Below are 16,477 nucleotides of genomic sequence, written 5' to 3' on the forward strand. Positions count from 1 at the left end.
CCGCAGCTTTATTCCTCTACTAAATTATAAAGTGGACGAACTACACATATCACGGATTCTGGTGGTTGTTTAGTTCATGCATCGTTTCGATAATTCAGCTTTGGCCGTCATATCTGGATCTATTCAAAGCAAAATACAAACATGTAGTAGTAGTAGTAGTAGTAGTAGTAGTAGTAGTAGTAGTAGTAGTAGTAGTAGTAGTAGTAATGCCCTGATGCAGTTCCAGACAGTGGTTCTCATCGCTTCTGATTTGAACTCATTAGAAGTGTTATTGTGTAGATTGTTTTGTCTTGGTGTAAAAAATAGGCTACAGCAAATATTCTTCTGAATACCACAGATTTGCTTGTCAGTTGTTTGACCTTAACCAGTTGAGCATGTCCCTTGGTGGCTGACGATATGTGCATCTCTGATCACGAGCAGAAGTAGTTGAGGAGCATCATAGCAATGTGTTGTGAGGAATTCTTTGGAGTTTAGATAGTTCACCTCTGGAAACATGGGTGTTTCGTTCAACATCCTTAAACGAGCCTTATTCAAGGACCTTTTGAGCGGGATGGGCTACTCGACCTGAAGAAAATTCTAACTGGGCCCCATCTGCTGGGTCATGCGCTGTGTATGTTGATATGAGATTACCATGTCGCGCATATATGGTTGTGATGCATGTACCCGGTGTACCCTTATCAGACGGGTAGCCATGAAGAGTATACTGGGCTTCGTATATTTATACCCCAGTGTCACTTTGATGGCATGCACTGCCTGGATATTTATAACTTTCTCCTCCTTTCAATGATTTTAATGTCTGGCCATCTGGTAATTGGATGCCTTCACTGTCGACTACCAATCCCCTTCTCATGACCAATGTTGCATACTTATCTATGTCAAATTCCATGCCTGTATCTTTGCTGAAGAGTCTTACAGTCTGTACTAAGGAATCTATCTCTTTTCCATTCTTACTAAAAAGCTTCAGGTCATCCTTGTAGAGCAAATGGTTAATTTTCCCTTTACTGTTTCTAAACTGATACCCTGCCTTTGCCTTTAATACTAAACCGAGGGAAATCAAACATAACACAAATATTAAAGGAGACAACAACTCCCCCTGGAATCTTTTGATATTAACTTTCCTTAAGACTGTGTCACCTGAGTATAGATCTACTTTCCATTTCTTCATGCTAAAACTAATTAATTCTCTTACGTTTTGTCTGCAATACTGAATATACTCAGACATTCTCTTATCCACGAGTGTGGGATCCTGTCATAGGTTTCTTATTATTTTTATTATTACTATTATTATTGTTGTTGTTGTTTTTGATTTTTTTTTTGCTGCTGCTGCTGTTGTTGTTGTTATTATTTCTACTTATAGGATATAATAGGAGAAACATTAATGAAACTGCATATTCGATCCTACAACTTGAAGGAAAATATGTTTGATAAACAATTCCGCTCTTCTTGGAATTGCATCACTACGTAGACAATAGTTACTACACATTTACATACTTACATACAAACATACAAACGCATACATATATACAGACATACATAGTTACATATATACATACATACATGCATACATACATACATACATACATACATACATACATACATACATACATACATACATACACACGTACCTACGTACGTACGTACATAGATACATGCATATACACGTACGTACGTACGTACATATATACATATATTAGCAGAATCCTCTTTCCTAAGGGTGGACAATACAACAAAGATTAGATATGGAGTCAATGTAAACACGAAGTCTTAAGAAGAGACAAAGTAATTCGTTTACACTTCCTTCTTACTGTTATTCAGCCGAGGATTCTTGTCGGAGTCGACACAGCCTGTTTTTTTTTTATTGTTATATGTGTCTGTGTAATGATTGATATATGTGTATGGATGGATAGATGGATGGATGGATGGATGGATGGATATATATATATATATATATATATATATATATATATATGTATATATATATACATATATGGATGTATATATCGATATGGATGTGTGTGTAAATTATATATGTGTGTATATATATATATATATATATATATATATATATATATATATATATATATACACACATCCATATATGTGTGTATGTGTGTATACGAGCATACATACTTATGGGTGGATGGATGTCGATATGCAAACACATACACACACACACACACACACACACACACACACACATATATATATATATATATAATATATATATATATATGTATGTGTGTGTGTGTGTGTGTGTGTATGTGTGTGCATGTATTTGCATGTGTGTGTGTGTGTGTGTTCTAAAAGTTTAGTCTTTGTACGTGATAAGTAGCTCCTTTGTGTTCGACCCTTCCTGTCGACGATACCCACACAAAGCGCACCTCTTATTCAAAGCTCACCTGTTCCATGTCTCTATTACCATCATCGGAAATTCTATTCCTCCCTTCCAATTCAAACCAGTGAATAGAATATCTAAGCTCAAGTTCCTATATAGCCCAAGATATGTTTGTTATAGAAAACCAAATTAAATATATGTCCATGTCTTTTGTGATCGTGAACCTACGTCAGTAACATCGATTTGTCACCACAAAAAACGCTGGGCGTCCTATCTTGTTGAGGCGTTAAAACCAGGGCCTCGAGGGAGTCGCTTTACCGACGTGAAGAAGCTGCTCCTTCTCCTCTTTCTCCTCCTCCTCTCCTCATCATCACCATCGTTGTCATCACCTCGACCGTTATCAGGAAAAAGAGCGAGAGAAAGTTGTGGTAAAAGAGTAAATGCAGGTGCGTTACAAACATATACACTGAAATATTGTTGTATAGCAATTTCATTAAATTTCCGTTTGGTATTTGGTAATGTTAAAGAAATACACGTAGAGAGGAAAACAAAAACACTAGTATACCTTTATATGTATATAGGAACATACATATATACATGCACACACACACACACACACACACACACACACACACACGTATATATATATATATATATATATATATATATATATATTTAATGAGGCATAATTTATTTCATAGAACCCAAAGTTTTCACAAAGATGAAAAAAATAGTACAATGTGAACAACTTATAAATGTATGTAGGAAGTTACATACATAAACATGCATATATATATATATATATATATATATATATATATATATATATATATATATATATATATATATATATATATATATATATATATATATGTATTACATATGTACATATATATATAAATCTATATACATATATAAATATATATACATATACATACATATATGTATATGTATATATATATATATGTGTATATATATATATATATATATATATATATATATATATATATATATATATATATATATATATATATATACAATGCTTGCATACAACAAACCACAGCTGAAATTACACATTATAAACGACTCTCATGTTTCCAAACTGACGAACATTAAATAACTCGACTATAAACACTTACAAAGTATTTCTTTATGAGATTCTATGTAAGAAAAAAAATAACATTATTTTATTGCCTATTATAGATTTTTATTAGCTTGTATCAGTCGCAAAGACGCGTTGTTGTAGATTTAACTTAGTTTTGTCAAACAAAGTTTTCCGAAAAAAAGATAAAAATGAATACAAGTTAACAGGATATCATCGATGTAGTATAATAATGACGGTTGACTGATATTATGATAGAAGATAATAATGTCTAATAACATTGTAGAAATGTGTTTGTATTGGGTGACCAGTTGGTCGATTCTTTATGGTGTTAGACAGAATAACTTGCAGTATTCGAGCCAGCCCTCTTTCATTTCCGTTCGTATCATACCAAGCGAGGTACATTTTGTGTTTCACCCTTTCAAGTATGATAAGTAAAGAATGATCTTTGGTTTGAGTTCATAGGTCTGCGGGATTATAATGAGTCCAGAATAATCCGAAAACAACCAAAAATTGGTCTTCGGTATCCCGAGTAAGCGCAACGAATATATAAATACTCATAACTCTCTTGTTATTTAATCTGTTTAATAAACACGTTAGTATTTTATTTATATTTAATTTGGAAGGATATCACCTTTGTTTTGACTTTAATGGCAAAGTTGTTAAAGTGATTGAAATGCTAATGACTTAGTCAGACTTTTATGAATACGTTAGAAATAGATTGCGTGTCAAAACAATTTTGATAAGAAGGATTACCAGAAAAATAAACTAATCCCTTAATAATAATGTAACTCTTTTTTTTTTTAAATCACAGAGGGTTTACATTACGAAAAATCATTTCGGACAGTACAGAACAAATCAAAGAATTTATGCGTGTGTTGTTGCTGTTGTTGTGAGGGTTTTGTGCTTGAAAAAAGAAAATTCAAATTCAACTCTATGTATTCCTCAAGAGGGAGGAGACCTTCAATGGGTGTCCATGGAAAAACCCCATAATAACCATGGGTACCCTGACGTTTGGGGCAGGTGCCTTCTTGTACCTTTTCTCCAACTTCATCAATTTATTGACTTTGTGAATATTACCACGTAGTTTGTAATGCTAGTCTCTTCACTTTGAGTCTGTTGCTGCTGCTGCTGCTGTTGATATAGGTGATGTTGCGGTTGTTTTTGTCCTTTTGGTTGTGATTGTTGCTATTGTGGTTGTGTGTGGTGGATGGGTTGTGTTTGTGGTGTTGTTGGTTGAGGTAGTATTTCAATTGTTTGTGGTAGTGGAGGCGATGCATTGTCTGTTTCGGGTGTATTTAGTTTTTGTTTTTCCTCTCCACCGCTCGTGTGGATGAGGCGAAACCGGAATACACTAAATGCATATTAATCGAGAGAGAAAAATACACAAAATTAAAAGAAACATTGACCCGTTAAGAGAGGAGGTACAATACGAAACCCTACCTCCTGAATTAAATGAATAGTTTCTCACGCTGTAGAACTGCTACTGCGCCGCTGGAATGGGTTACACCGAGAACTGGAAGTAGGACGGAAGATTCCAATATTGTGACTTAACAAAACAGGTTACTTTCACAGCAAAAAAAACAACAAAAAAACACATCTATTTTTCTTTATTATAGGCATAACCACATGTGTGCCAAATGAGAATGATTTTAAAGTTAAACATTTTCACATAAACTATAAAAAAAGTTTTAAAAAAAAGGATATTAAATTGTTGAATTAACAGAGTAAACCCGAAAGGAGAGGAGGTAGAATACGACACCCAACCTCCAGCCGTGGATTGCGAAGACATAATACAGTACCAGCACTGGTAAATAAAGTAAGTAAACTTTTTAATGATGAAAATTTGAAAAAAAACTGAAAACAAAAACATGTAAACGTAACCATCCAGAGTGGGACGCGAGTGGCGATTTTACTTTCAATTTTTTATATAATTTCACCTTTCATCCGTTTCCTGTTTTTATCCCCACTTGTATTGTTCTGTCTGTTCTTGTGTCATCCACTCTGTAATTCGGGCCTTTGTGCCTAATAAAGAATCAGTACAGGAGATAAACACCTTTCGCTTTCCAATGTAGCGCTATTCAGACAGGCTTACCACAAAGAAACAAACACGTGCAATTTCGCTTCTACACTAATGGCTGCTGCAGATATTAATATCAACACTGAAAACAGAACTACATACATACCATACATATACGCACACAGATACATCCATACATGTATACATATACATATTTACATACACGCATGCACAAATTAAAAACGTACACTAATGTAATTATGATTTCCAATTTAAGTACAAGGCCACTAATTTTGGCCGGAAGGGGTTTGTCGATCACATCAATCCCAGTACTTCACTGCCAGCATACTTTATTCATGTAGGAGAGATAAAAAAAACAACACTAATCTCAGATGGATTTGAACCACGAACACTAACAAATACCGCAATGCGTTTTGTTCGACACTCTAAAGATTTTGGCAAATGCGATTTTTACACTGAAATTTTCCGTTCTATTATGGCTAACACAGTTAACAGATCGCAGTCACCTTTTCAATATCAGTGAAGAATTTCACTGGAAAAGAAGATATAAGTTTGCCAGGTTTTTGTCTCTCTCACCAAGGTCATCAGCTGTCGGACGCCGACGAAGGGAAATAACCCTGAAATCCGGATAGTTCGTGCTGCAGATCGAGGTGAGAGGGATAACTTCCCTTGGCAAACAGGACACAGTCGTGTGTCGATAAGCCAGCTGGAGGAGATGTCCTCCTGGGGCTAAAAGCAACAGTAACATCCACCCCTAGGGGTCAGCCACACTTAAGTGGCAATATACTACACTATATATATATATATATATATATATATATATATATATATATATATACATATATATGCATGCATGTGTATATATCTTCTATATATATTGTTACGTATATGTGATAGTGTCCAGTTATTTGTGTGTATATATATATATATATATATATATATATATATATATACTAGTGTATGATTTATATACATTTTGTATACGTACCTAGATATGTTTGTATGTCTACATACGAATATATACATACAAATATTTAATTTACATTATTAACACGCGTTACACACACACAAATGTATATGTACGGAAAGATATACATATTTCATATATGTAATGTGTGTGTGTGTGTGTGTGCGAGTGCAAGATACTGTTAATATTTGCCTATCTGCAGGTAATATAAGCATGTTTGTATATATATATATATATATATGTTCGTTCCTGTACTTGTGTACTTATATTTGAGTACGCATACAAAGATTCTCCCTCCGTGTATGTCTGTGCGCAAGCGCACGCAGCAGCGAATGGTAGACTAGGTCGAACGCATAAAAAAACATATAAACTAGATGTATCTTCACAGATCCGATAATCCCCCTCGTTGCTAAGAAAACCTATAAAATAATCTAATTCTTTCGGTATTCTTATATGTAATTGGATTTTGGCTTGGTTTTCTAATTAATTTCCAATAGGTGAAACCTCTGAATAAACATATTACATCACTAGCAATATTTAAAAGAATATCTAACACAAAAGCCGGGATTATTTTCATTTCAGAATCTCGTTTCTAACTAACTGGATTCGTCACTACTCTCAAAAGAACCAATATCTTGAGGTTCGCTGTCGATTTATAATTCTATGTAATTCTTTTATCTTTCATTTCATGTATTCTATTTATATTTTTAATGCTTTCGAGACCTGCTGCTTTCTCGGCGATATCTAGCCTAGTATAGAGCTGTGCTATACTAGCAGCTTTGGTCGACGAAAATGAGAACAAAAAAACCCACATCAAAGTAAATATAAAAAGACGGAATAAAAATACCATAGGGTAATTCTGTCCAAAACATTACCGATTCTATCAACTGCGATAGCTGTCTGTCTATAGACGTACACACTCACACACACACATGTATGCGCGCATGCACACACACACATGTATGCGCGCGCACACACACACATATATGTATGCACACACACACACACACACACATATATGCACACGCATGCACACACGCACATCTATGTATGCACACACCCATATGTATGCGCACACACACACATACGTATGCACGCACGCACATACACATTCACACACACACACACATATATATACACGATGACGGCCGTCCACTCGTGACCGTGGAAGACCATTGCTGACCGCTGACCTTTAGGAACATTGTGTGCTCTAGGACTAACTTATATTTTGCACTTGTGGCTCCGTTGGTGGCTAATGAGCCCTGCTCTTGACAAGCATACACGACTGCAAACATTTATAAATATATATACATACATACATACTTACATATATATATGTATAAACATACATACTTACATATATATATGTATAAACATACATACTTACATATATATATGTATAAACATACATACTTACATATATATATGTATAAACATACATACTTACGTATATATATGTATAAATAAACATACATACTTACATATATATATGTATAAACATACATACATACTTACATATATATATGTATAAACATACATACATACATACTTACATATATATATGTATAAACATACATACATACATACTTACATATATATATGTTTAAACATACGTACATACATACTTACATATATATATGTATAAACATACATACATACATACTTACATATATATATGTATAAACATACATACATACATACTTACATATATATATGTATAAACATACATACATACATACATACTTACATATATATATGTATAAACATACATATATATAAATATACATACATATATATAGATACAGACTGTTACAGTCTGTCAGATACCGGCCATGATGAATACCACAAGGTATTGAAAATACGTATTCGCCTTTATATATTTAATCCTTTATATTGAACACTCAATATTTCATATATTCAATAAGAGATATTCCATATATTCAATAAGACATTCAATACTTCATTTCATTGTACCATCCATTTTTATATTATATATTCCATATTCTATATCCAACATTAATTTTACAAGAATATAAATAAAACATTAAAAACAGACAGAGTTGGAACTCTTTTAAATAAAATAATATAAATACATATATGCACATATGTATACACACGCACTCACGCCCCCCCCCCATATATATATATATATATATATATATATATATATGTAGCAATTAATGTAGTAGTAGGGCGAAGTGCAGCTAACAACTCTAGTACACATCAAGTTTGCACATTTGCATGAATCCGACGCTTTCTGTGTCCAAGATACTCCCAACGTAATAAATTGTTTAGGAGAAGCTACATTATCATCAATTTATATTAAATTTTATTCTTGTCTATTCTGTATTGATGTAGGAGTATGCAAGTTCAGCTCGGGTAAACCAATGACTGTTACACATGCAGTATAGAAATAGCGTTTTAAATGTAGAAACCACGCTACATTAAGACTTAACGATGTTAACTTTTAATCCTTCCGCCAAGTCCACTGAAAGCTGCTCCTCAACAAAGCAATAACTTTTATCTTATCTAACGTGAAACAAAATACATAAATCAATACACACACACACACACACACACACACACCCGTAGATGTGGTTTAATCATGCTTATAGCACAACATCAGACACCGAATTAGATGACGGAAGAAAGAACGATGGATAGTGGGGTGGCGGGGCTGAGGTTAAAATTATTGGGCTTTCAATGTCTGTTTTATTGTAAAAGCTACAACTACAAGAAATCGCAATTGGATATGTCCAGTGGAACAAATGAAATTGTTTATTAGTGTTTGAACAACAATACATATACAAATACATAAATGTGTGTGCGCATGTATATCACGTGTGTGTGTGTGTTCATGTATATCACGTGTGTGTGTTCATGTATATCACGTGTGTGTGTGCGCGTGAAATGAAAGTATGCACACTCACACATATGTATGGATATGTGTATTTATGTATAGATACACACACACACATACACAGGGTACAGAAGGGAGACACACACACACACGCAGTGAGTGAGACGTTTCAAAAGTGTCTACCTCGCAATTGGTTGTGTTTAAATTATTTCATTTTGGACTCATTTGAATGTATTTATTTTTTATCCATTAATCTGAGAGCCAGACGTATACACGTACTTGTGTGCACGTATGTGTGTTCACACACACACACACACACACACACACACACACACACACACACACATATATATATATATATTTACAAATATATTATATATATCATAGATATATGTATGTGTGCATTTATATATAAATATACACATGTATATATATGTATGTGTGTGTATATATATGTATGTGTGTGTATATATATGTATGTGTGTGTATATATATGTATGTGTGTGTATATATATGTATGTGTGTATATATATATGTATGTGTGTATATATATGTATGTGTGTATATATATGTGTATGTATATGTGTGTGCATATGTATGTATGAGTGTGAAGATGTATGTATATGCATGTGAATATGTATGTTTATATGTGTATATGTATGTATACATATATTTATATGTATATATGTGTATATATGTATGTGTATATATATATGTATTTGTGTATGTATATGTGAATGAATATGCGTATATGTATATATATATATATATGTATGTTTATATATGTCTGTATGTGTGTATGTGTGTGTATGTGTGTATGTCTGTATGTGTGTGTGTGTGTGTGCATGTATATGTGTGTATGTGTGTATGTATGTATGCATGTGTGTGTGTATGTAAGCGTATATATATGTATGTATGTATGTACATATGCATATATGTAAGTATACAAACATACATATATAGCTTTATACACACGCATTCACGTTTATGTATATACATACATACATACATACATACATACATACATATACATTATGTACATTTTTTTTCTCCTGTAAAAAGGTTCGGAAATAAGAGGCTTTGTTCACGACGGTCCGCACAGTTTACGATCGTCTACTCCTTATATATGTGTGCGTGCGTGTGTCTTTTCTTTCGTTTTATAGTTTTCTTTTTTCGCCATTATAACTAAATCAGAATGGAGAGGCTAAAGAATACGTTTTATAGAATTATCTCGCCACTTTCCGAATTTAATGCACGCTGAAGTTACCTTTGCAGAGGCAATTATTTGCATATGTTTTATGTGTTAATGTTACACATCGGCAGAGACGTTAGAGCCATAGGTTAAATTACTGTTTTTTTTTCTATAGTTTCAGCTCAGAGCTGCGACCATTCAGAAGCACCACCGTTGTAGATATTTTTTTCTGGCTTTCTCCTCCATGCGTTCAATTCCGCTAAAGTCAACTCAGATTTATCTTTATTAACTTTCCGTAATCGAGGAATGAAGGTTCAGTCCTGTTCGATGATTTGGCATTATAGATATAGTGACGCATGCATACTGGGGTCGATCTAATCGACGGGCCCCTTCCCCTCCCCAAATTTCGTGCCTTTTGCCTAGAGTAGCAAAGAATATATGCACATACACACATCTTTATATATATATATATATATATATATATGAAGATAAAAGAGAAATTTCGTAGCCATCTTCTATCGACTAATCATGCAATATTTTAATCACTTGGTCGAACTCAAATTTACGGTCTCCTCGCATGGGTTGCAGATCAAAGAACCTTTGATTCTGTCAGCCCCTTTCTTACAAAATACGTAAAGTCATCAAGCAGTGTCCCCACCCACGTGCCACCCACAATAAAAAAGTAAAAAAAACAGGCAATAAAAAAACCCATGCTCTTTTTTTTTCATATCATAAACCTTAAACTTATTGTTGACCTAGCGTTTACTTGATATAATTCTCTGGAATCTTTTAGATTTTTGATTTCAGTCCATTCTATCTGGCATAAGTTTCGACTCTTCTTACGTGAAACGAATATTAGATTTCGAACAGTGAGGTCTTAGAATTTGATTGATGTTTGCTTTTAATTGATTTCACTTCTAATCAGCATGGTTGTAGTTTGAGTAATTTCGAATTCTATTTGATTTCCGTGGTTCTATCTATAACACTCTCAGATTTCTGGCCAAACCGATTCCTTTTGAACAAGACTATATAATATAGTTCAAGAGTCAGTCTTGAGCAGAGATTTCCTGTGACTTTATTTATTTATTTTTCATTTCACATTCGTCGACATTAACGTTTCATCTATCTGATCACGATAATATAATGATGATATAATAATCACCGTTTTAGTTACGAGAAGCGCCTCAGAATCAACTATGTTTCTCACTTTGCCGTGCACTTAGGTTAGCCGAGATAATATCCCATATCGCTAATTATTAATGTGTATAATTAACGCTGAAACCAAGAGTTCAGTCCCGACTGTACAAACGAAATCAATTAATTTAGAATGAACATTTGATTTATGATCGAGATGTAAAGACAATGTAGATAATTGATGGCTATTCCTGACGACATTTTATTCTGATCAAACAAAATCGATTAATATCTGATTTGAGTGTGGAAATCACCGAAGAGCAAGATATAAGTACCGTACTCGACAAGCAGAGAGCACAACCGCCGATTCAATCCTCAGTTGAACCGAATTCCATTATACCTCTAAGCTTCCCCTACAACTGCAAACGATGCTGTGGAGTTAATAAGTTCGATCTTCAGCTCCGTGATTTAGGATGACTGTAGCGAACTCGTTTCATTTATGCTGCAAATCATTCCACATCACTATCTGCAACATCATCTAACTTTAGTCATGTCCGTTCTGTCGCAAAAATCCGGGCAAGATTTCGAGGTTGAGGATACCCTGAATATCTTGGAGACTCTAGTGTGAATCAAAGACTCTGTCCCTTTTCTTTCACTAAAAAGACAGCTATATCTGCGTGGTTAACGAATTCATATAACTTGTTTGGTTTAAGTTCGGTTCTACTCAGCAGCACATAGACATACGAAATAGGAATGACAATTTGTAGATGAAAACTGTTTGCAAGCCTTTTGGAGGCATTGTTTCAAGATCTTGTTTCGTAGATTCAATTTGTCAAGTGGTTTAAAATCATCACCACCACCATCATCATCATCACGACCCCTTAACTGATGCAGTCAGTCGTTGCGATGCCACTCTTGGCGCTTTCATAGTCAGCCGTCGTCACTGGCCTCTGGTGTCTGTCAAGCGAAGCAGGCTCTCTGTGTTGTGACCTGTACAGTCCTTGGTGCTGTCAGACCAGGATTTTCGCTGCCAGTCTAACTTTCGCCCTCCCTCTGCTGTGACCTGAAGAATGGTTTGGAGCAGGGAGTTGTGGTGGGATACATGACCGTAACTAGGCAACCTGTCGTCATTTTACCTGCGTAAGGATGGTAAATCTCAAATAGAGGTAACAAGACTCAGTTCAGCCCCTTCTGCCATGACGAAGCTGAGCAAAATACAGAAAGGCAATTCCATTAGTATTTTTCCGACAAGACTCAGAGTGTAACAGAGCCTGGTGAGTTCGATCCCTCTGTATGACAGCGGAACATTTACAGTTGACATGTAGTGAAGAATGCAAGCATCTGAGCACAAGCTCTTCAGAAGTCTTTTAGTACACAGAGCGCAAAGCGAACGGCTTTGTCTGACAGCAAGTAAACAAATACGCTGGCAGATAGGGTTAACCTCACCATCTGACTGACATTTGACTGGCTTGTCCGAGCGTTACACTGTTGCAAGCAATGGTGTGAGGCCTTCACTGTTTGAGTAAAACTTCCTGCTTTCCGTCCTCCGCCTCTGAATCCCCGAAAAATACTAAGAAAATTGCTTTTTCCAATTCTAGGAAAGCCATTTACAATACAAAGTGGAACAATGCACTCCGAATACACGTAATGTACTTTTGATGCACAGAAACACACTTCCAGTGAAATTTCTCTTTGGAATATTAAGCCATTCTGTCTGTTCAGAAAGAAGCCAATGATTTAATAATGGAGTACGACGTAGGGCAAAAGGTGGGCTTTTGAAGAAAAGAAGGAATGACTGATGATATTTCGAATCCCAGTGGAGTCATATTCACACCACATATTTTTCTGATAGCGTGTGAGTGGGGTGGGGTGGGGGGGATGGTGATGGCGATGAAAGCGGTGGTCGCGTTGTGGATGGGGCTGTCATGATGCTGATGTTAGTATAAAAGATGTAAATTACAATAATGATGATGATGAATGTGATGGTAGTGGAGGGGTGATGGCGAGTATTATCAATAGCACCACCACCACCACTAGTATCATCATCATCATCATCATCATGGTGGGGTTTTAAAACATGGTGGTGGAAGTAATGGTGCTGATAATGATTGGAATGATTACGACGACGATGTATGTGATATACCGTTGTGGTGGTGGATAGATAATGACAATGATGTTAGTGTTAGCCAAGATAATACCGGTAATAATTCTGATGCCGATGACGGCGGCGATGGTGCTGGGGGTGGTAGGGATGGCTGTGGTGGTGGTGGTGGTGGTGGTGGTGGCGACGGTAGAAATAATTATGGCGGTGAGAGTTATGATGATGATGAACACGATAATTGTGCTGATGATGATGATAAAATTGATGGTTTTGATGATAATGGAATTTATATTGAACTGTGCTCGAACGTTTGAAGATATTCTGCCCCCACTCGCTTTATTTATTATTATTTTTTTTTTTTTTTATTATTATTTTTTTTTTTTTTTATTTGGTGCATGTGTTTATGTGCGTAAGTATATGAAAGAGGGAGAGAAAGAGCTTGCGTATGTGTATTTATATGTTTGTACCTATGCGTATGTGGGAAAGTCGCTACATGTTTTCGTTTACGCTGCATGTATGATGCGTATTGGCGTGCCTGTGTGTTTCCGTGTATATGAGAGTCTTCCAGTATTCCTGAAGGTGTAACTGCGCTGTTTCAATTTAAATAAGGCATTTTAGTTACTATGCGTGTGTAAATATCCCCCGTTATTCCCAGGTTGAACAGACCACGAGTTACTGCACTAACATTTTACAAATTCGCAATTTCTGAGTTTTTTTTTGTTTTTTTTTGGCTTCTTTTCTAATTTTAATTGTTTACTTTTTAGAACTTTTACGTTTTGGCAACACACGCGATAATATCCATTAAAACAACACAAACACATGCAAATAAATAAACACTTGCACACAGTTTTATAAGTTTGTATGTAGGTGTATATAAAATACACACACACACGCACACACTATATATATATATATATATATATATATATATATATATATATATATATACACTGTTACACCCATACGTATAAATATATATATACATGTGTATAGATACGTTTGCATATATGTGGATATATATTTGTGCATATATTAATGTGTATGCATATGTGTGTGCATATATATGCATATATATATATATATATATATATAGTTCAAAAAAACAAAAGCAACAAAGTGAGGACGTGATATGGGTATATATATATATACATTGTTACACATGCATATAAATAGATATATGTGTGTAGATACGTTTGTATATATATGGATATATGCTTTGTGTATATATAAATATATATATGTATGCATGTGTGTGTATATATATATATATATGCATGTATGTATGCATGCATGTATAAACACAAACATACATATATAAATGCGTATGTATATGTATACGCAAATATATATATATATATATATATATATATATATATGTATGTTTATGTATATTATATACATGTGTATATAAACAGAAATAGGGAAAGATTGAGAGAGCACATTTGAGTGCATGTGCCAACAACGTGATTCACTTCATTTACTTAAAGTGCATTCCGATGCCTATTGCGATAATTTGAAACGTTGTGAATGCATGTTTTAACATCATCCAAATCCTTTTAGATACGCTACAAAACTAAATGACTTGATCAACTCATATTGTCGACATTTCCGTGGGTAGTAAAGAGAGTAACGTTCTCACTGTTTTCTTGCCTTCTTAGAACTTCTCCAGAGATAGAGCGGGTATGTTTAATTAACGCAGACAATTGCACGTGGTCACCATTTTAATTGCTATGAAAAGCAGTGTCCAGGACCCTTTAGATGGCTTCCTAGATGGTAGGTTAGACTAATGGAAAGAAATATCCTGAAGCCATAGACTTAACGGTCCGAATGTTTCCAGTAGAGAAAACTCAGTTAAAGTCACCCAAGTAAACCGTACGAACGGTTAAGTCTACCATCCACGTAAGCTGTCGTTAGATTTGAAATCATTATTTTAAAAAACCGGAACAGTGTGCTTTTTGTTGTTCCAACGAATCACCGCCCTCACTTAGTGGAGTATTTGTCCCCAGCGAAAGGGTAATGACAAAGTTGACCCTGGCAGGATTTGATCCCATAGCGCAGACATTTAGAACAAATACCGTGCTGCTTCCTATCCAGCGCTCTAACATCGTTACCAATTCGCTATTTCCATAGACACTGCCAATCTACAAAAAACACGAAATCAGCTAAACCTGTTCATCGACTTTGCATAAAAAACCCATTCGCTGAACACGTAAATTAAGTGATTGAGGCGGAAACATTTTATGAAGACAGGTATAACTTACATTCAAATTATCCTAAATGAATGTTTAGTGCGCTATAAGGAATTAAGGAATCCTCGATAATAACGCAAGAATATTCATGCAAATTCGCCTGAAGAGTTAAACTGAGTTGTACTTAGGAGATATGTCCTTTCATCTACTTTTAACACGCTTTTAAAAACTACAAAGTGAAAGGCCTTTGCTGCGGAATTTTACCTTGATCTGCATTTTACAAACAAAGTCTGTTTGGAGAATTTCTTATGTGAAAAATTAGCTTGTCAAAAATACATGTGTACATAGCTTGAAGTGATTGTCCCTGCTTTGCATACTTGTATTAAAGTAATCCCAGCTTCAAAAGCCTTAACTCACAGCAATAAACGTGTATAGTATTTGGTAGACTACTGCTGTCAGAGCAAAATCTACTGAAGAAATAATGCTGTCCGACACAAACTCCCACAGAGAATGTTTTTCACGTTCTTGTTTACAGGAATGCATGGAAAATAAATGC

Source organism: Octopus bimaculoides, chromosome 19 (genome assembly GCF_046866305.1).
Source record: "Octopus bimaculoides isolate indiv1 chromosome 19, ASM4686630v1, whole genome shotgun sequence".
Taxonomy (NCBI): Eukaryota; Metazoa; Mollusca; class Cephalopoda; order Octopoda; family Octopodidae; genus Octopus; species Octopus bimaculoides.